Source organism: Leguminivora glycinivorella, chromosome Z (assembly GCF_023078275.1).
Source record: "Leguminivora glycinivorella isolate SPB_JAAS2020 chromosome Z, LegGlyc_1.1, whole genome shotgun sequence".
Classification (NCBI taxonomy): domain Eukaryota; kingdom Metazoa; phylum Arthropoda; class Insecta; order Lepidoptera; family Tortricidae; genus Leguminivora; species Leguminivora glycinivorella.
The window spans coordinates 53,412,586-53,433,974 of NC_062998.1; positions in this window are offsets into that span (position 1 = coordinate 53,412,586).

Genomic DNA, 21,389 nt, shown 5'->3' on the forward strand with positions numbered 1-21,389 from the left:
GCAAATCGGCAAAAGTATGTTTTTTTGTTTAACTTAAGTTTAAGTTATTGAATAGTTTTAAGTGTTTCAAATCTGTTCTTGATTTCCATTTTGGACGACAGAGGTGTCGTATTATTTTTACATTAATGATTTGGTAGTTACTATCGAGTCAAAACTGGTACTTTTTATGAAAGTAAAAAAGAACTTATAAATAGTCAACAATAGTATTTTGGTGCAAAGTGATAATTTTCTCCATAATTACTTTTTTGTGGACTGGCTCTGCGAGTATGTGTATATAATCATCTTGCGTAGAATAATTTAAATTTTCAATACGTGTACACTAAAATGCACTTTTATATCTTACTAAAACGTCGTTAAAATAAATTATTATGCAACCTTGCCCAGTCATATATGGCACAATATGTATAAAGCTCATATAGAATCGAATGCAATAAAATACCTCTTTTCTAATGACTAAGCTCAGTAAACTTTCTTGGTTTCTAATATATTTAATATAACAAGGATTATTTATATAGGATTATAGTCTCCATACTAAGAATCGTACCTCTTGTTTTAGCGCCACCTATTAAATAATATCATAGATACTGATGATGCCTAATTTTATTTTATTTTTTTCAAAATATGTTCAGACGTGATATTGTGATATTAAAATAAAGAAGCATGTCATTTGTTCATATAAAAAATAAAAACACACAAAAATATTTGGGGAAAATATGATCTTGGCCACTTCTAGGCTGCGAACAGCGCCATCTAGTTTTAAGCCTAGAAGGCCCATACATTTCAGGGGTACGCTTTTTTGTATGGGCTTTGACTGTTCCTTATTATATGGTCCTTGAATATACACAAGAATAAGTTCTAATCAAATTCACAATTTGGATGTAATTTAGCAAAAGCTAAATATTATTCTTTATTCTTCCAATATAATAAAGTACTTAATTTATGATTACTTGTAACAGTTCTCCTTGTAATATGATTTCTTCCTTAGATACATGCAGAAATATATAATATATATTTCTGCATGTATCTAAGGAAGAAACATGCCGCTTCTACCGTTTAAAATATTATTTTAAAGGGTAGAAGCGAAGTTTATAGGACTTCTTACTTTAATCAGTAGTGAATCTTGCTATGGTTATGTCCAGATGTAGTGAAAAAATGTTTTTCTTTGGATTTTTACGGGAATTAGTATTTGTCATGCTAGTCCAATCAATGTCAATACTTCTTATACTGAGACTGACTGAAATCATACAAGTTTGTACGTTCCCGTAAAAATACGAAAGAAAAACATTATGTACTAAGTACATCTGTATTTATCTATATCTAACGATTCTTGAGGTTGATTTTTTTGTTCCTTAGTATGAAAATCATTGTCTGATCAACGGTATAATTCTATAGAAAGTGCCTACATTTAATCGTATGTATTATAGACAGTTAAAACATATTTGTATAGTGAGTGTACATATTTTTAATGAAGATTAGCGGGCAAGAACTATGTGAGCTTTTTTGGAGGATATATTTTTATCATATATCAGTTGTTGCTCTAGCTAGCTAAATTTATTTTTCTATCAAATACTGATAAATAGATATATTCATAGTAATGTACAGTGTCACATACATATTCATATGGTGCCTTATATGACTGTGTCAATAGTAAATTGCATAATAATGATTTACATAAATCGGACATAAAAATATGAAATAATTGGATCGTTAAAACATTAAACGAACGCCTATTTTGGTATTTCGGATTAAAAAATAAATCTGTCGTTTTCAATAACGAGAAAAATTGATGAATACGAAATGACGAAAAAAAGTTAGATAAAGGTTTAGTCTAAATCTTACATAGTTCTATGTAAGTGTATATTTAGTATCATGTCAAATTGTCAGCATACATCCCTCAATAATTATATCACTCATATAGATTTAATGTCATCGAAAAAAGTTAGTTTTGCGCTCTGTTAGCAGTCTCACATTTCTTCATTTGTTATAAAAATGGAGTGCAAAATTAACTATTTATACATACATAAGGTTTATCGACTGTTACTCATAAAGTTACTAGCTCGTCGTGAGAAGATACAAAGGAATAACATTTAGCACTACATCCGTATATAATATAACATTTTCAAGTAGCAGTCGATAGACACAAATTATAAATATAATTATATTACTGGCGTGTATCTTATGTGTGATGCGTTACAGGATAAATCTTAAGCCGACGTGTAACTGCCGTTCTAGTATACAATAAACCTAGTGAACAGAATTGCATGTATTGTATAAAAAATAAAATGTCAAAATCACAAATCTGACAACAACAGCGAAAAATTTGTCTTACGTACTTAGATAATACGTTCATGGGTGTTTCATTTAAAGTTATACTTCCCATTCTCATTTTGAAATCTGTATTTTTAAGTTATTTCTACTGAGAAACACGTTGTCTCGAATAGGATTTGAAGTAACCTAAAACGTTATTGAAATACCGTTATCATGTATCGTTACCAACCAAATACGGTAACGGTATCGTAACCATCAGACATTGTATGGAAAGTTAGGGACACAGTAAGTTTCCTATTAGGATTGAAAGCTTGTGATAATATGTATAAATAAAACAAATATACAGTAGTTACTATATACAGTCAAGGTATAAAAATATAGTTGCGCTCAAAGTGTCAAGGATATGTATCCACAACCTCAACGTACAGATCTAGTGCGAAAAGATTTTGCCTTCGTATTGTTACGGAAATGTACGAACGAGTCATGCTATTTCAGTCAGTATCAGTACACGATGTACTGACATTGACTGAATTAGCATGACAAATACGAACGTTTCCGGAAAAATACGAAGGAAACCCTTTGGCACTTTGTCCGCATCTATACCTAATACCTTGACTGTACTGCTTTAAATGAAATGCCCTTAATACCGTTTTTGAATGTCTTAGTGAAATACTAGGCTGTCGACGTATCGCGTGTTGACAACATTTTTCTCCTCATAGTTTCTATGTCGACTGTATTAAATTTATATGAGAGTACTTTCGTACTTAGATTATTAGAAAGTGTATGTCAATCAAATTTGGATAAGCTAATATTTCTCCCAAATTCATATGAAGTTGTACCCAAACGACTGATATTGTTTATAAACTGAATTCGTTCCATATGTTGTGATGTACTTTTTTGGTACAGAAAATATAGTAAACGGTTTTAACGTTATATCAAAATAACGGTTGAGGTCAAGTTATGGCTACCGGCGAATGTTTACAATTTATGTAAACGTTGTGGTATTTGTTCTGCGTTTTTTTACTAATACATGTAATTTTGGGTATAACTTCTATAGGAAGTTTCGTCACACTGGACACGGAGTGTAGGTATTTTATGAGATATGTGTTCAGTGTGGCTACTTAAATGAGTCGGTTTTTCGTAATATAGTCTGATATGAAATTATAAGCAGTAAATATTTTGTTTATTTATCACTTAAAAATAAGATGATGGGTTATATAGGTACCTACATTTAGTTTTAAAATGGTTTTCGCTTGTAACTTTGATGATGATAAAATAACCAAAAAAACATACAGACGAATTGAAAACCTTCCTTGAGAGATTTGAGGCGGAGGTTAAAGAGTAGAACCAAGGGACACACATATGGCTAATATACAATAAATTGTATATAGATATCTGTGATGAAGTTATTGGTGACTACGTTTGTCGGAGAAGCCTTCAATTATAGTCTCATTAAAACATCATGCAGTAAGAAGTCAATTTTTTTTTAATTTTTCATCAAAATACGAAAAAACATGTCAGACGGTAAGACGTAAAATGGACGCATTTAAAGATATTTTCATCCTTTCTCTTGCTGTCTAGTTGGGAACGTTTCATAACTAAATAGCTTACATAATTTTGATCCGGTAATTATTCCGGTATCGGTACCCATAGAAAACTGGTTCTGCTATGCTATACCAGTAAAAACGGTTGGTACATATTTACCGTTATTCTTCATTAACCTTACGTTTATCGTTATTCGGCTTCATGCAAATACCGTTCAGTGACATGTTTGGATCTCTGAGCCGACATAGAGTGCCTTTTTAACTTTGCTTAGGTTATTTATCACAAATGTTTGGTAACTGCGTTTTAACGGTTATTTTTCATTCGCCCACGTTTGAAACGCTCCCAAATGAATCAAAGTAGTGCGTAGCTTCCTTCGGTAATGCTAGAGTATGAATAGTAATATTTTTGGTATATAGGGAGCGACATCTAAGGCTGGTGATACATCTTATATAATGTTCTATCCGCATTTCATTCTTACCATCGATACCGGTACCTTTCTGGCCGTTACCCAAAAAACGTGTTAAATAACGGTAACGGATGTAGTGGGGGTGGAGCATTGATGAAAAATAACGTAAGGCTGTAAAATAGATTTAGCTGAGAGATACAATTCAACGCCCATTTTGTAAATATAATTATTTTGTGATAAGGAATGTTAAGAAACTAATGGCGGTGACGGCGGCGTGCTTCTCTGAAAAATCGCTATCCTGCTCCCTGTAGAGAATGGTGGAAGGTTTTTGAGACAGTCGCGTCGTCTTATTTTTATAGTAACAGGCGTTTTTTTTTTGTTTGTTATAGAACTAATAATCTACATTATCCTATTAAAATGTAATTATTAATGAATTTATCGTTATAAGACAAGTGTTATTTTGTCGGTAATGCAAAGGTCAGTCCTTCACTGCAATATTCTGCGATCTAAGTCTTCTAGTCGGTTTATTACCGGTACCGAAACTTAATTGTACCGTTATTTCCGGTACCGAAACCTAAATAGTACCGTTTTATAAAACGGTTTTAGTACTGAATCAATCGGAGACTAGATTTTTGATGATAAACTTAGTGCAATCGTATACTAGTTTATTTTGAAGTATTGCTTATTTACCTTATTTACTGTCTTTGTAGTGATTTTTCGGTTATGTACTGACGAGTTATTATCTTACCATATATGGGCCATTTTTTTCAAAGTTTCACCCCACTTTTTTGGGTTTGGAATTTTTTATGTGGATTCTACTCAGAATCGCGAGCTCTTACATTTCTAATAGGAAAAAAAAATGTCCCAAGGTTTTTTCCCATTCCGTTACCATTTTTTCATACATTTTGTATGGCGGTAACGGAATGGAAGTTCGAAAAAATGTATGGAAACCTTGGGACATTTTTTTTCTCGTATCGGAATCGGAAGACCTCGCGATTCTGAGTATGAATCGCGTAAAAAATACCCATGTTACAAAAAAAGTGGGGTGGACAACTTAAAAAAAAATGGCCCCTATAATACTGGAGGGGTATTCCATAAAAGTGACGCATACGATCTTGTAAACACATATGATAAAGCTAAGAAAACATGTTTTTTGCTTTCTTTATAATCAACGGTTCATAAAACAACGGTATGTAATATTCACGTTATGTCCGACAAAAATATTTTTTTGTAGAACTTTGACAGACACATATCTACGTACTTTTTCGCTCTGTAACGTTACTAATAAAATTCGAGTCGAACTATTAGTGTTCATTTAAGGATTCCGTCTAAAGACTCTTAGCATGAGCACTATCGTGCATAGATCAATGTACTATATTTTCATAGCGTTCTTAATTTGCACCATACAAATTATTTTCGTTTTTAAAGGTTTTCATAGAAATTAATCCCTTTTAATAATACACTCCTCGCATAACCTTCTATTGCTTCAAATGACTTAGTAATCATTATCAAATGGGATGTAGATTTAAGACACCAAATTATTTTTGGTAATATTTGTTTTTCCTAGGAAAAGTCATATTTATTGCGTCGAGGTCTGTTTCAAGGCCAGGTTACTAATAATTTAAGTGATTTGTTTTTTTTTGTGCAATTTGTGCTCTGATGCGTTGTATTTTACTGTTCACTTTTTCACAAATTCTTAATGTTAGGTATTTAGAATCAGTTTTCTAGTGACATAATTATATGAATCAAATGAAATGTAGTACAGTCAACAACACAGCTGTGAAAACAAACAAAGTGCCAAAATTATGTATACAGAACTTTATTCCCTGTACATTAAGGTGTATACAACATATTTTTGGCTTTTTGTCTGTGTTCACAGCTGTGTTGTTGACTGTACCTAATGTTTTTTTGCACTTCCGTGAATGTACAGACAGTTTCAGTGAACTTTGTTTGCAAAAATACTATGTTTCAGGAATCAATCAAACGCAGCATTCTTAGATTTGATTGTAGAACGATGCCTCACAATAAGAATGTGTAAAAATGTTATAAAAGTGAGCAGTACACAGTACAGTCGCATCCAGCGTTGCTCAGTCTCGACTATAAGATTAAAACGACTATTTAAGTAGCGAAATAATCATATTAGTATTTATTTATTGTTAGCGTTAATTCGTTTTGGACTTGTTTTCATCGTTAGGTGTCAGCGTCTGTACCAATATTACTGATGTATCAAAAATAAGGATAGCACGGGTAAGTGTGACTGCACTAATCATGGGGTATTTACATATTGATTAGTGCTTAGCGTGATGATACTAGCACTCTTTTTTTAGAAATATGTAAACCCAAACAGATCCCAATGTGATAACTAGTCAAACTTACCCGTAAGCCCCTTTTATCCGCTTTGACTTATTATTACTTGTGTAAATGCCTGAATAAAATATGTTTTGTATATAAAAGATTAAGTGTAACAATCGATTAATATGACGAAAAAAATGTCTGAAATGATTTCATTCGCTTTTTATTTGCGCGTTTATAAACTTTAGAGAGACTTAACTACAACGCTATTACACATTCGAATGACGGTTCGAGAACGACAGAAAGGGATAGTAGTGCGTTGTATGTATCTATCTCATTCTTGCAGATGCGTCTTTAGTGTTGTACGTAGTATAAATTCATGTATGTGCACAGTATAAGTAAAAATAATGCTTTGAATTTGACCGCTAACTCCATTTAGTAGACAAGCTTTGGAGCGAGGCCTTTGACTCAGTTACTTTATACTTGGATGGATCTATGTAGGTACGTATACAAATTGGTAGAAAATATTTGACGTTCTTCGAGAAAAGGTACCTTAATAGTATTGGAGCGCTGTTAATATGTAAAAAGCTATATCATCAACCGCCGGTACCCTTACTCGTGGCACGTCACATACAGATTATTTAGAAAGGACGTATCCTATGAAATTTTAATAACGACTAATACACAATATGCCGTTTTGTAACAGTAATTTAAATATTGATAATATAATACATGTGAAATCCGCCCGTGAAACTTCCGTCACACCACGTTACTTTGAATGCATTTAATTGTGTAAAAAATATAGTTTAAGTAAATTTAAACAAATCACTAAATTGTTTTTTCTAATCATTAGGTAATTATTGTATATTTTTAGTCAAATTTGTAGTGTGGGGAACTGTTCGATGAATTGGTTTGATCGTAAAATTTTGTTAAGAAATTGGATTAAAAATTTATCTGTTATGAATTATTTATTTTCTTCTTTATATTTTCTGAGCAAATTAAAACAGTTTTAACTTCCAAGTTGCAAGAATATATATTTACAACAGCAAATATTCTAATAAAAAGTTAATTGTGAAACAATGTCGGGATGTATTACAAATTCATTATATTAAAAAAAATCTGATCGGATAGTTCCCTAGGTACTGTTTTTTTTTTCATTAAAGGTTGGAGTAAGTACTAAATTATATTTATTAATAAATAAATTGAACAGGCGTCGGGTTGGCTCTTTCAGTTTTATTTTTATAGAATTATATCGCTCGTTTCTAAAATACCACATTTTTTAAATGCAACACATTTTACCATAACTCAAAGTAGAATGTTTTACACGAGGAATCACGCAAAACAATAGCCCACTTTAGTACTTTTGGAACCAAAGAGAAGCTGATTGCGAGGTGTCCAAAATGAACTCAACACGACTCTAAAATAACCTTTTCACTGCCATGTCACTGAAATGTTATAAAGTCATCGACGAAACGTTATTTGCACCTAAACAATATATCATATGTATTTGTAGCATATGGGGCACACACAGTACTAATTTTATATCAAGGGACTTCTAAACGGGCCTATGTTATATGGCCGGCAACTAATGGTGTATCTCTCTAACATGTGAGTAAGAGAGGGACACCAATAGTTGGAAGCCCCTTCAAATTAATAGCGGAGAAAAGGTTCAAAAGCGTGTGAAAGAAATTTGGATCATCTTGATGGGTTAGCTACTTCGTTTACTGATCGATTTTGTAATGGGTTATTTTAAAGTTTTATTTATATTTTATATAAATGCAGATTTTTTTTATGTTATTATCTATTTAAAATGGTTACAAAGTTTCAGTTCTAATAGAAGAAAAAATAACCTAAATTGTCCATACCGTTTATGAAAAAACGTTTATTCGTTAACGGTAACGGTACGGTATGGAAATAAATACTTATATCGGACCGTAAGAGCTCATAGTAGTACCTAGTATAACGTAAAAAATACTATTATAAAAATAAAGATGCGTGTACCTTACATCTTTCAATAAATTGACCATTGCATACGATTTTTCTTAATTTATTCGTTTAAATTGTACGAAATAAATGTGGCATTTTGCAAACGGGCGACTTGTATTGGGGCCCGCCCCAGTGGGAAGTGAGAATGCATTTGTTTAAGAATGCATACATAACTTTTTTCATTTTGTATTTAAAAAGATTATATCGTTGGATACCGGTAACTGGCGTGCTTCTTACTGGACTATAGAAGATATATTTTGAAAACAATCTCATGCGTGACAGTACCGGTATCAGTAACGGTACCGTGAGTTGACGTTTGACATTTACCGTTACTCTAGCGCATACCGTCTCAATAGTCGAATAGTCGGTGCCACTAGCAAGAGTTTTGGATGTTTTAGCGTCCCCCCCAAACATGTGGACTCAGAATCGGCTTTCGCTGATCAAAAATCGCTCGTTATTAGTATGAACATGTGTTTAGTGACGTAAGCGTCTTCATACTAGCGATTTTTGGCCTTGGAATACGTTGGTAGCGTTAACGTCCCAGAATATGTAATGTATGTAATTTTGGTTCTAGTAACCGGTTGGGGCGATGTCGAATTGTCGATTATCTCCATACAATATTTTTTGCATCTCAGTGCGTCTGCGTTTGAGTTTACACGTCAAAAGTCAACTCTTGGTATGCTTACTGGGCACCACGCCCAATCGTCGGTTCGACGATGTGTTAGTAACTTTAAAAAGTTGATAATAGATATATATATTTAAATGTAAAAGAACATATATTAATATACTAAGTTTGTGATGTGATTTTTATGAAGTCAGTACAAGTACTTTGATTTATTCAAAAGAATCATGTAATCCTTGCAGTAGTTGAGGGATATGTATTAGATATGTTTATGCATTTTTTGTATTTTTTCATAAGAACCCATATATCCGACTGCTCGTACGTTTCCAAATGTCATCTTTATAAGCCGATAGTCAGTAATGGTGATTTCCAGGTTTTCTCAGTTGGATATTAGTATAAATAAAGATATAGTGCATGATGGTTTTCCATCGTAATTCCTCGGAAACGTTCGTATCTGTCTTGCTAGTTTTGTCAACGTCTTGTACTGAGACTGAAATAGCATGACTTCGTGAGTTTCCGTGGAAAAACATTTCGCACAACATCTGTAGTTGTTGGACACTGTTACACTTTATATAAATATGGGATTATCCCTGTTTTATTATCACTAGAGTCGGTCCAAGCTAAGTTAGCAACCTTTGATATCCTCGCAATGCAAGGGTAAAATAAATGTCATCATTGAAATTTGTCGTTTAATTTACCATTTGCATTTTCGAGGCTGTCGGAAGTTGCAATTTTAAACAAGAAAAACTCAATCATTGTGTAATGAAGTGTTAGAGTAAAAACACCAGCGGATATAGCACGCTAGTGTGGCTAACTTTATCGCATCGGTTCGTCCCTATCGCACTTAAGAATAGTGCGAAAAGGACGACCTCTTTTCTCATTTTATCACTTATTTATGTGGATAAAGCATCCGTCGCTTTCTTTCAATGTCAGTGGGAGAGTGACAGATGTCTTATCCACGTTGATAAGTGATAAAATTGGAAAGCAACATAGCCCTGCTGACGTTATATAGTTTATCACTCGACCGTGCTTGCCTGCCAGATCACCAGTATGCATTTTATTGGACGGAAACCATATACAAAAGTAAATCTCAAGCGAATGCCAAGCGCCATTTTGGAAGCGTAGGGATGTCCCACGTCGGTAGTGATGCTCTTACAGAAAATACAAGAAATGTGTAAATAGATTAGTTAACTAAAGTTAGTGTGTATCTTATAGGCCAGGAGACGGCTCCGCAAAGGGTCGACGCTGGTTATTTTTGTTGCTTCGACAAATTGTTTTCCTTGAGGAATAAAAGTTTATATGGTAATGGTTGTATTTGATTTACTTACCCAAATGTTATTATATCATACAAAAAATCGGCCAAATGCGAGTTATACTCGCGTTGCAAGGGTTCCGTACATCACAAGAAGGGCTTAGCGCCTCCTTTCTTGAAGGCACTTATGTCATTTTTGCAAACAATCGATATTTTGAACAATTTCTAAACAAAACGAAACAAAAATGGTAATTTTTTGCCTATTTTCTTAAATTACTTATAAATTATTATATAAAAAAGTTTGAAATACTTATAAAAAGCTCTTTCATTTGATATACGTAACACAGTATAGTTCAAAAAAGGTTGATTTTTAACCCTTAAATGCATGACCTTGACAAAGATTTATTCAAATTTGAATTTTGACATGCTGTCAATAGAGTCAAAAATGCATGATGCATATATACATCACTATGCACATAAGGGTTAATTTTCACTTTTACCCCCCAAAAGTGGCCCTTATAATTAAATTTTCTTAATTTAAATTACATGTCCGTCTTTCGGTCACAGATTAACATATGTGTGCCAAGTTTCAAGTTAATCGGTTCAGTAGTTTTGGAGAAGATTGGCTGTGACAGACGGACAGACAGACGCACGAGTGATCCTATAAGGATTCCGTTATTCCTTTTTGATGTACGGAACCCTATAAACAGAAAAGAACTACCTAACCTGCCGAGCTGCCACGAAAAAGGAATGAAGTGCCACGATCATCCCAGCGTGTTGCTGGTGACTTCCAGCGCTGATCTTCCGATGAAACTGTTACGTTCTCGCCATCGAGTTACTTATTAAAACCCGTGGTAGCTACTTTTGGTCTAGTGTCGAATTACTAATGCTAATATTCTTCGAAACTTTCAAATGATTCACTTGCAGTGACTCATACACCCTACGATTTCACCCCTGACGCGGGGATGCTTATAAAATTCAACCCTATGCTTATAAATGTAGAGAGTATTGTAGTTTACTGGGTTGTTTTTTGACCTATATTGGTTAACCCAGGTGTGGGTTGTGTGCATATTTTTCTATTTTTAACAGTACCTAGTTTAGACTACTAATGAAATTTCGGAACCTATGTACGAACATATGTGTTTTTGATGTGAAACGTTAGGTGAACGTCTTTAAAAACCCGTAGTAGAGTGACCGGACTGAAAACCAGGTGTAACGAAAAGTGTTATGGCGCGGCGGCTTCTAGCTCGCGGTGGGACCAGTGCCAAAGCGTGACGGATTCTTTATCCACATATAATGATAGAACTGGAAGCATAATACGCCGCGACGGCTGGTTAGAACGTGACAGAGATGTTGACAAATGAGAGACAGCCATCCATCTTACCCCGCAGAAAGGCTCAAGTACAAAGATAGTAATTAAAGAATGACATGTCTATAAACAGATAGATAAGATCTTATCGGCCGTACGCCCCCTACGTGTATTCAGAGGGTGTGTCGGGGTTGCATTCAATGCAACTTCAGAATAGGGTAGTTATATAGGTTATTAATGTTATTATACTTATTAATGACCGCTGTTTTGATCGAACCACAGAATATATAATAGTACAAGTACAGAAGGCTCACTCCTTTGATGTTCACAAAACGCCGCCATTCTAAATTCTTACCTACATTAACAAACGGACCGCACACGTGCAGACGACACTGAATTCTATTGCGCCGCGCGAAGGTCGTCGCCACTGAATGGGCCGCGAACTCGCGGCCGCCGGCATGTACTTGTAGCGCGGCGAAAGGATCGCGGAGTGAGCCGCCCCTGATCGAACGAAAGATGGACCGAATACGGACTTTGCCGAATACGAATATTCGGTTCAGCTGTTACCGAACCGAACATTCGGCTTAGAGTTAAAAACTTTTCAATGATTGGTGATGGGTACTAAGGCTCTTAATGTTTCTATATTTTTTTATATACATATAATTTTGGTTTTTGTTTCTTACCTTATATAGAATCTATTCGCTGTGGCAATAAACGAATCTTTCTTTCTTGCTACGTTATTTTTACTTTTTTACATAATTATTGTAGGTAGTAGGTACTTATATTTTAACGCATTTTTAATTCCCTTTTGCTTTACTCTGCTTTTTTAAGTGCTGAAATAGGATGTCATTATCCGATGAATTACGAAACAACTTACGCTATTTATTTATTTTTCCGCTCACTAGCTCGGAAACACGTGTTTTGTCCTTTAATACCAGCGCGTAAAAATGCATTTTATCCACTAGTGGGTAAAGTAATTTGACCTTGAATAAAGTCAAATTACTGTTTTAAAATAGATAAAAGTAGGTGAATCTAGTAATAAAGATGATATACCACCTGTGGAACTACTGGAAGCAGTGATAATAGTTATTTGTTATACAAGGGGGCAAAGTTGTATTTTAACGCCGAGTGTGGAATTGAAAAACGAGCAAGTGAAAGGATTCTATAGTTGAACCACGAGCGAAGCGAGTGGTTCGAGAATAGAATCCTGAACTCGCGAGTTTTTTAAAACACGAGAAGTAAAATACATTTGCACCCGAGTGTAACACAAAACTTTTCCCCTCACTATAGCGAGGAAACTACAACGCAAAAAATGCGTTTATCACTGCTTCCAGTAGTTCCACAGGTGGTAAATCATCTTTATTACTAGATTCACCTACTTTTATCAGTTTTAAAGCAGTTAATTTGACTTTATTCAAGGTCAAATTACTTTACCCACTAGTGGATAAAATGCGTTTTTACCCGCTGGTATTAAAGGAAAAACACGTGTTTCCGAGCTAGTGAGGGGAAAACGCATTTTTTGCGTTGTAGTTTCCTCGCTATAGTGAGGGGAAAAGTTTTGTGTTAGACTCGGGTGCAAATGTATTTTACTTCTCGTGTGTTGAAAACTCGCAAGTTCAGGATTCTATTCTCGAACCACTCGCTTCGCTCGTGGTTCAACTATAGAATCCTTTCACTAGCTCGTTTTTCAATTCCACACTCGGCGTTAAAATACAACTTTGCACCCTTGTATAACAAATAACTATTGTTTATTCGGTAAATATTCGGCAATGTAACCGAACTATTCGGCCGAATACGACCATGTAAAAATGTTATTTTCGTCCAGCCAGACATGTAAAAACTCACTGAAAAATAAAATTCAACGCGAACATGCGAGTTTTTGTGACCAAAGCGCGTCTACATGTTAATGAATCCTATTTATTTCACGTGCGGCTTACAAGTGACTTACGATATCACGTCGAGATACGGTCTACGTGACACACGGTCAGTCTGACCGTCCGACCGGAAACTATGCGATGAGAAAACTCCTTTAGAGAAGGGCCAACCTACATAAGTACAGTCAACCAATTGGAACCCTAGGCCACTGTAGAACTATGTCATAGTGACGTTTATAAATCAGTTTGTAAGAAATCTCTTACTGCTTGTCATTCTGACATGGTTGTAGAGCGGCACAGGGTTCCAATTGGTTGACTGTACAAGTTTTCCTCAAGTAGAAGCGCCTGCTTAGGTTTTTATCAGTGGATTTTTTTTTGGTAGAAGCTTTTTTTATTTCTGACTGTAATTTTGCTGTCCACAGACAACTTTACAGGGTGTATTTTGATAGCGGGTCAGTGAGGGCAGCTACCAGGCATGACGGCCTGATATTTTATCATTTATCGCGCGACCATGCTTCCCTGCCTGCCGGCGTATCATGCTGCCAATTTTATCACTTATCCACGTGGATAAGACATCTGTCACTCTCACACTGACATACTTGCTAAAGCGTGACGGATGCTTTATCCACGTGGATAAGTGATAAAATTGGCAGCATGATACGCCGGCAGGCAGGCAATTATGGTCGCGCGATAAGTGATAAAATAGCAGGCCGTCCCTATCGCACTATTTGTAAGTGCGATAGGGACGGCCTGATATTTTATCGTCTATCGCGCGACCATGCTTCCCGTGTTGATCTCGATTTCAAATTACCTAATGTAGATTGGCTTGTGGCACCCTGTAAGTTTTTGTCATATTTTCGAGATAATATACAGAATATGCGAAAAGGCAATTTTTGACAAACTATTTTATACTCTAATCGATCTATCCCGGCAGGCAAGCATGGTCGCGTGATAAACGACATAACGTTAGGCCGTCCTTTTCGCACTATTTGTAAGTATATAACTAGTGTGCTACGCCCGCAGGATGAAAAGCTATGGAACCAAAGAAGATCCAGCTAGAAATGCCTCAGCGAGGGATAATAATAATTTGTCATTACAGTTCTTATTACCACCGCCTATCTCCATCTGATAAGGCGGCCTACTAGCCGATTAACAATCGTTGACGTTAGACGCCGATTGAAACGCAGTCTGGCTCTGTCGCGGCAATACAGAAGAGCGATAGAGATAGATAGCTACGAAATAGTATTTTTATGCAACCGGCGTTTAAAAGGGTTCAAATAAGACGAGTGGCGTGGGTCACAATTTGAGGCGAAGCTGAAAATTGTTAATAAAGACGCCACGAGTTTTTTTGACTCAGTTAAACACCGTTGCATACAATGCTTTTTCTACGACCATGCACATCATTTTTAATAGTTTTCTAAAATAACTTTCGTGAAATTCACACTGTTTCCTGTATTTTGTCGCAAAGGTTTACATTGCCAGCGTTCGAGCCAGCTGCCTAAAGCCATCCCCCGCCGGCTTACCGTGCACGCGCGCAGTAACGTTATAACAATGCGTTGCTTTGGTTACAGAGCCAAACAATGCGTTTTCAATTTTTTCGTATGCGCGGGAAGCCGGCGGGCTGACTTTGGGGAATAGACTTTGCACGACCTTGTAAATGATGAATAACAGTTCGGGAGTAGAAAAACGATATTAACGAAAGCGTTTGTAGGCACATTTGGCTACGTAAGTACGTACTCTTACTCAGTGTCCGATGTCCACAACGGCCGTGTGTCTCGCCCTTCGGTAAAGCGCCGTCGAGTTATTTAATGGTGCGATTTCCATACACTCGGAGAAATAAGGCTTCATTTCAACGAGAGAACAGCCAGCCGTAGTCTACACGCTGAAATACTGTTTAATAATACCTATTTACTTTAAATTGCAAAAATAATGTACCTACAGACGAACAAACTGAAATAATAGGGATGACGACTATTTACATAAAAAAGGCATTCTGTCAAGTCCGTCAGTTAGATCGTCCAACACATATTTTTCACTTTATCTAATCAACGAAAAAATAAAGTTTAGGAGCGGGGGCTTGTGACGTCACTTTTAAGTAAAAATTGTACCTATAACGCGAAATTTCAACGCACTGTACCGTCGTCATTTTTCGTTAACGAGGAAAAAGTAAAAATATGTGTCCAAAATTTTTTGATAATCTATCTGACGGACTAAATAGTTTTTTAGTCATCTCGTCTATTATTAAATACGGATCCAGGGACCGATATTAAAAATCTAAGTTACACAATACAAAAGTCCACCATTTTTACTTAAGTAGGTATTATTTTTATGTGCAATAAAGTATATAAATAAATAATAAAATATTTGATCTGATACCGGAATTGAATACCAGTTAATTTGTATGAAACGATAAACGGCCGCTGATCTGCAGACCTAAAAAATGACTATTTACACTTGTAGGTATTGATTACAAAATATACAACTTACATGCAGTGTGGCGTGTGGCACAGCCTTAACGTCAGTATAGTTTTCTACAAAACTAATTTTAAAAATATTATGAAGTAATATTTTAAGGGATTTTCAGCAAACATGATTCCCTTACCTTTCAGTTCCGACTTTTCTTTATTTGCATTTCCCCTTTGGATCGCTTTACGTACAAAGAAAGCACTTCATCAAAAAATTAATACAAAACTATCCCTTTTTCATGAAACGCTAAACGTATTTCATCCTTATTACATTCATTTAAGGTTCATAAGATCTGTAGTTTCTAAGTAAATACGAGTTTTCGTAAATAAACAGTCAAAATATCGCCGACAAGACCTCCAAATGGTAATTGCAATTGCATCTTATTTCAAAGTAAAAACATATTAACTAACAAAGGACAAACAAGGGAACATGGGCTGTAACTGTGAAGTACTAAAGTTGGGACGTAAGAGAGTGATTTTTAATCTACTTATTCCCCTTTGATTGGCGCAGCAAATAATATAATGAAAGAGTTTTAATGAACTCCTGATATGCAACGAGGGGAGTTCACTCTACTCTTTACAAAAGGCCCTAAATCCATACATTTTTCATCGAACCTTCGCCTTTTAAATTTGGTCAACTAATATCCGTGTAAGTATATTTGTAGTTTAACAAAAATGGACGGTTTGGTGAGTATACAGGGTCGTTTTTGCGCTGTGGTGTGAGGTCACCTTTTGAGGGTATATTTTGTAAGCAGACACCGAGAACTTACGCGCGGACAGGCATAATGTGGATTAATATTAAATTACACGTTTTGTCTAGTCAGGTCATAATGAAAAACTGACAACTGACGTTGTAAACTTGGGTCAATCGAAATGGGGTTTCGTACAAACTGATTGACTTCAGTGTGAAAAAAAGCTTCTCTACGTAAAACGACGAAAAGAACATTCTGATTTTTCACAATATTAAAATCACCTGACTAGGTGGAAAAACTGACGACTGACGTTGTACTTTTCACGATTGCTGACGACGAAAATTATGGTGAATATGGGGTGGGGATACGTTTATTGTGCTGTTCTAAAAAAAAATAGAAGAAAACTTTTTTGGTGCGATATTTTTTTTCAAATGATGCATTCGATTTCTTTACGGAATTATTAATTCCAATTCAATCAATCAATAAACTATATACAATGATTACAATATAAGGTTCCATTCATTACACGATCTCTGGGATTTGTACTGACCCATATCCTTATACCATGTCTGTGAAAAAAAAACTTTTGGTATGCTCTTGATGCATAAAATCAGATGTTTGTTGTTGTTGCAGAGTTTTGAATAAAAAATCTGGCGTTATGTCCTAGCGGGTAGTGATACTGTTTCCGAAGATGTAACTTATATACTTACTTATTATATAACCTATCCGTGTGTGTCCCCAATAGGTTTTTTTTGACTAAATCCCGGTCGTATCCACAGTATCCACACTATTCTGCCGTCACCTGAAGGGCGGACGCCCGAGCCGCGATCATTCCCGTCCGGCCACCGCCGCGCACACCCGCCTTCATAAGGTAAATACTCTGGCATGCTCGCTTAGTCAGAAGGAAAGGGCGGTAAATTAAAAAAATACCATCGTGAAATTTTAAAATCATGTCTTTTCCAATTGACTAAATGGGACCTGAGCATTTTTTTTTTCATAAGTACCTCATATATTTTCTAATTTAAGTAGTTGTACAGTTTCGCCAAAGTTTTTTTTTATTTCATCAATTTCTTAATAAATTATTGCAGTCATATTGTTTAGTTAAAATAAATGTGACTTCCTATGCCTAATGGTTCATGTATTTGGGGGCATTGTCGCGAAAAAAGATTCAAAAGCTTTTTTTCTAAAATAGGTAAATTTAATGTTTTTCCTACTCAGAATCACGAACACTTTCGATCCTACTAGGCGGAAAAATGCGTCCCAAATTTATTTTTACCACTTCGTTACTATTTTTCAAACACTTTGCACAGCGGTTACAAAGTGGAAAGTACTTATGCAAAATAATAGAAAATTTGGGTCCATTTTTTGTCTCTTTATTTCGTGGCCCGTGATTCTGAGTAGGAAAAACATAAAATTAACCTACCTAAAAAAATTTTTTTTTGGTAATTCTTCTCGCGAAAATGCCCGGTACTTCTCGTATAATTTTATATAAATTAAGATCCTTTCGACGAAGAATTTTTTAATAAATTGCAAGGTCATATTATTTACGCCTGGGCATTTCTCAGAGCGTTAAATTTTTTTTGATTTCGGTGGCAGCATTTTTACGTGATTCCAGTGAAAGTCACATGAAATTTTGTCAATTTAAATAGAAGTCGAACCAGAAACAAAGAAAACTCATGCTACGCATACGGGGTTCGTAATAATGCTGCCACCGAAATCAAAAAAGTTGAAACGCTCTGTGAAATGCCCGCCTAAAGGTTCATGTGCTTTGATGTTTTTATTAAAATATATCTTCAATTTTGAGATATAAAGGACCTTATCGCGCATTAAATAATTATGTCATGGATAGTCAGAAACACATACATATTATTATTTTGTTTTGATTTGAGTAGTGCGAAAAGGGTTTCCGTATTTTTCCGAAAACGTTCGCATTTGTCATGTTCAGTCAATGTCAGGTACATCGTGTACTGAGGCTGACTGAAATAGCATGGCTCGTTCGTACGTGTCCGTAACAATACGAAGGCAAATCTTTTCGCACTACGTATGTTATGTATACTGTCACCTTTCTTATTAGGGCAAAGGATTATTCAATAGCGATACAACTTTTGAACCATAAATTTGAAATCATAAGAACTCATTAATATTTAAACAGGGTGAAAATTAATTCGTGAACAGAAACGTGTTTTTCTTTCTCCATCAATAATTGATAATTGAATGTCCCTGGTGTTACTTAAACTTTAAATCCACGATAAAGCATCCGTCACGCTTTACCAAGTATATCAGTGTGAGAGTGGTGTCTTATCCACGTGGATAAGTGATAAAATTGGCAGCATGATACGCCGGCTGGTGTTGCTTAAACTTAAAACAGACAAGTTTTTATTCTTTTTTTTTACCGTTATTTGTGGTTATTTTTTATTGAATTCGTTGCGGCTTTAGAAAATAACCTTTCTACGAAACTTAACTTGCTTTTGCCCGTTTAGTCGGCAACGATTATTATTTGTTATTTGGAAAAACATTTTTTTAATGGCTTGACAGATAATCCAATGCGATTATCATCATATCACTAAAGTTTTACGCTTCTACTAAAATTTCAGTTTACTGTGGACTAGTGTGGACATTTTCAGGACTTCCCATTCATCAAACTCATCAAACGAATGCTTAGTTTTATAACCTAACCATAAAATTATAATTCTGAAAAAAACCCCGATATAGTGGACCGATTTTCATGAGACATGACTAAGAACACTCCCTCAGCTTTCAAACAAAAAAAAACTAAATCGAAATCGGTTCATCCGTTCGGAAGCTACGATGCTACAAACAGACGCACACAGAGACAGACAGACGACACGTCTAACATATTACACCCCATCGTTTTTGCGTTGGGGGTTAAAAATACGAATGTATATCTACATAAAATTACTTTTAAAAATCCCATCTGTATATGTAAGACGCCTGAGGTAACATACCTACTAACATTGGGCCTTTTCTGATTTGGGTAAGAGGTTTAAAAATAATTTCTGTTCTATAATTTTAGTTAAATACGCTTTCTTGTGCGTTGAATCTAATTATAATTTGTTATGTCATACCCAAGAACCATAATCGTCCTTGGTCATATCATAGCACAGCGATTGTTTATTTTTGCTTCGCATCTTTTGTTTTTATACAATGTGCATTGTGTAGCCGTACCGAGTTATACAATGTACATTGTAGTTATACATTAATGATTAATTAATATTATTCTTATTATCCCTAAGTTTTTAATTTTACAAAAATATGACGATCATGCTAAGAATTCTCATCATTTTCGTCATATTTTTTGTACAGAAACGCAAACTTATAATGTAATTATTTTTGCGAAATAAATTATCTGCTTATCTACCTCTAGTTAAATATACATGTGTCTGATAACACCTACGCCTCAGCCTCCAGATTTCAGGCCCCCCTCAGTTGGAGGAGGGTATCCTATCCACTATTTATGGGACCGGCAAAACCTCGGTGGACCACTTCTTATCAAAATTACATCTTATAATTCACATGCATTAAACAACAACATGCAATTTAACATGCAAGAATATTCATCAATATAATGAATGCATTTTTAAAACCGTATCATAACACATCACTCACCCCCGTCGACCCCAACGGATCGACCCATTTCATTAAAAAGCGCTAAAATCCGTCCCAATCAAAAATTACTCAATGGTATGACTCACACTTTGCGTGTCCCATACAGTTTAGGAACCACCGTACTTTGGTCTTTCAACCCCCCGTCGTCTTTGACAGAACTAGAGATGGGCTAAATATTCGGTAAATATCGGCCGAATAGTTCGGTTACATAAACAACTTAAATAAATAGCATATATAATTATGCGTTAAAATTTAAATTAATTATTTTGTACTAATGTTAAAAAGTGTGACAGACAACGTCTTAATGACGTACAAAGAAGAAAAAATTAAAAATTAAAAGAATTTTTAAAAAGTCACTTAACAATTGTTGATCAGTATAAGGAGAATAGCCCTTCGCCTTTGTTAAACTAATGTTAAAAAAATCTTACTCAAGAAGAAAACCCAAAGTTTTAGTTACCCACTAAATTAGGTATCGGCGATTACCATTCATTTAAAAGTTTTAAAACATAACATCAGCTTTATTAATTACTACCGGCAAAATTTATATTTTTCCAATTTCTATCAAACATGGCTAAGAACTAAGAACACTCGCGACTAATTCAGCTTTCAAACAAAAAAATCTAAATAGGTTCATCCGTTCGAAAGCTATGATGCCAGTGCCACAGACAGACACACACACAGACAGACAGACACGTCAAACTTATTAACATCCCGTCGTTTTTGTGTAATATTCGGTTCCGTAAGAGCTGTTCAATGTTCGGCCGAATATTGGTATTCGGCCCATCCCTAGACACAAGTATTGTAAAGCGCGGAAACGGGGGGAAGGGGTCAAGTAGAAATCGTGCATTTGTTTATTTGAATGAATCATGGGGGCGCGTTTTTGATGTGAGTGGGAGTTTTTTTAGTTTTTTGGCACTTGAGAAGTTTTTGTTGTTTTTTAAGACTGCTTTATGGAACCGATTTTTTTTTACTTTCGTTATGTTGTTTGTATATCTACTTTAGAGCTAGTCTTAGCCATGCTATAAAATGAGCATACATCACCTCAGGTCAG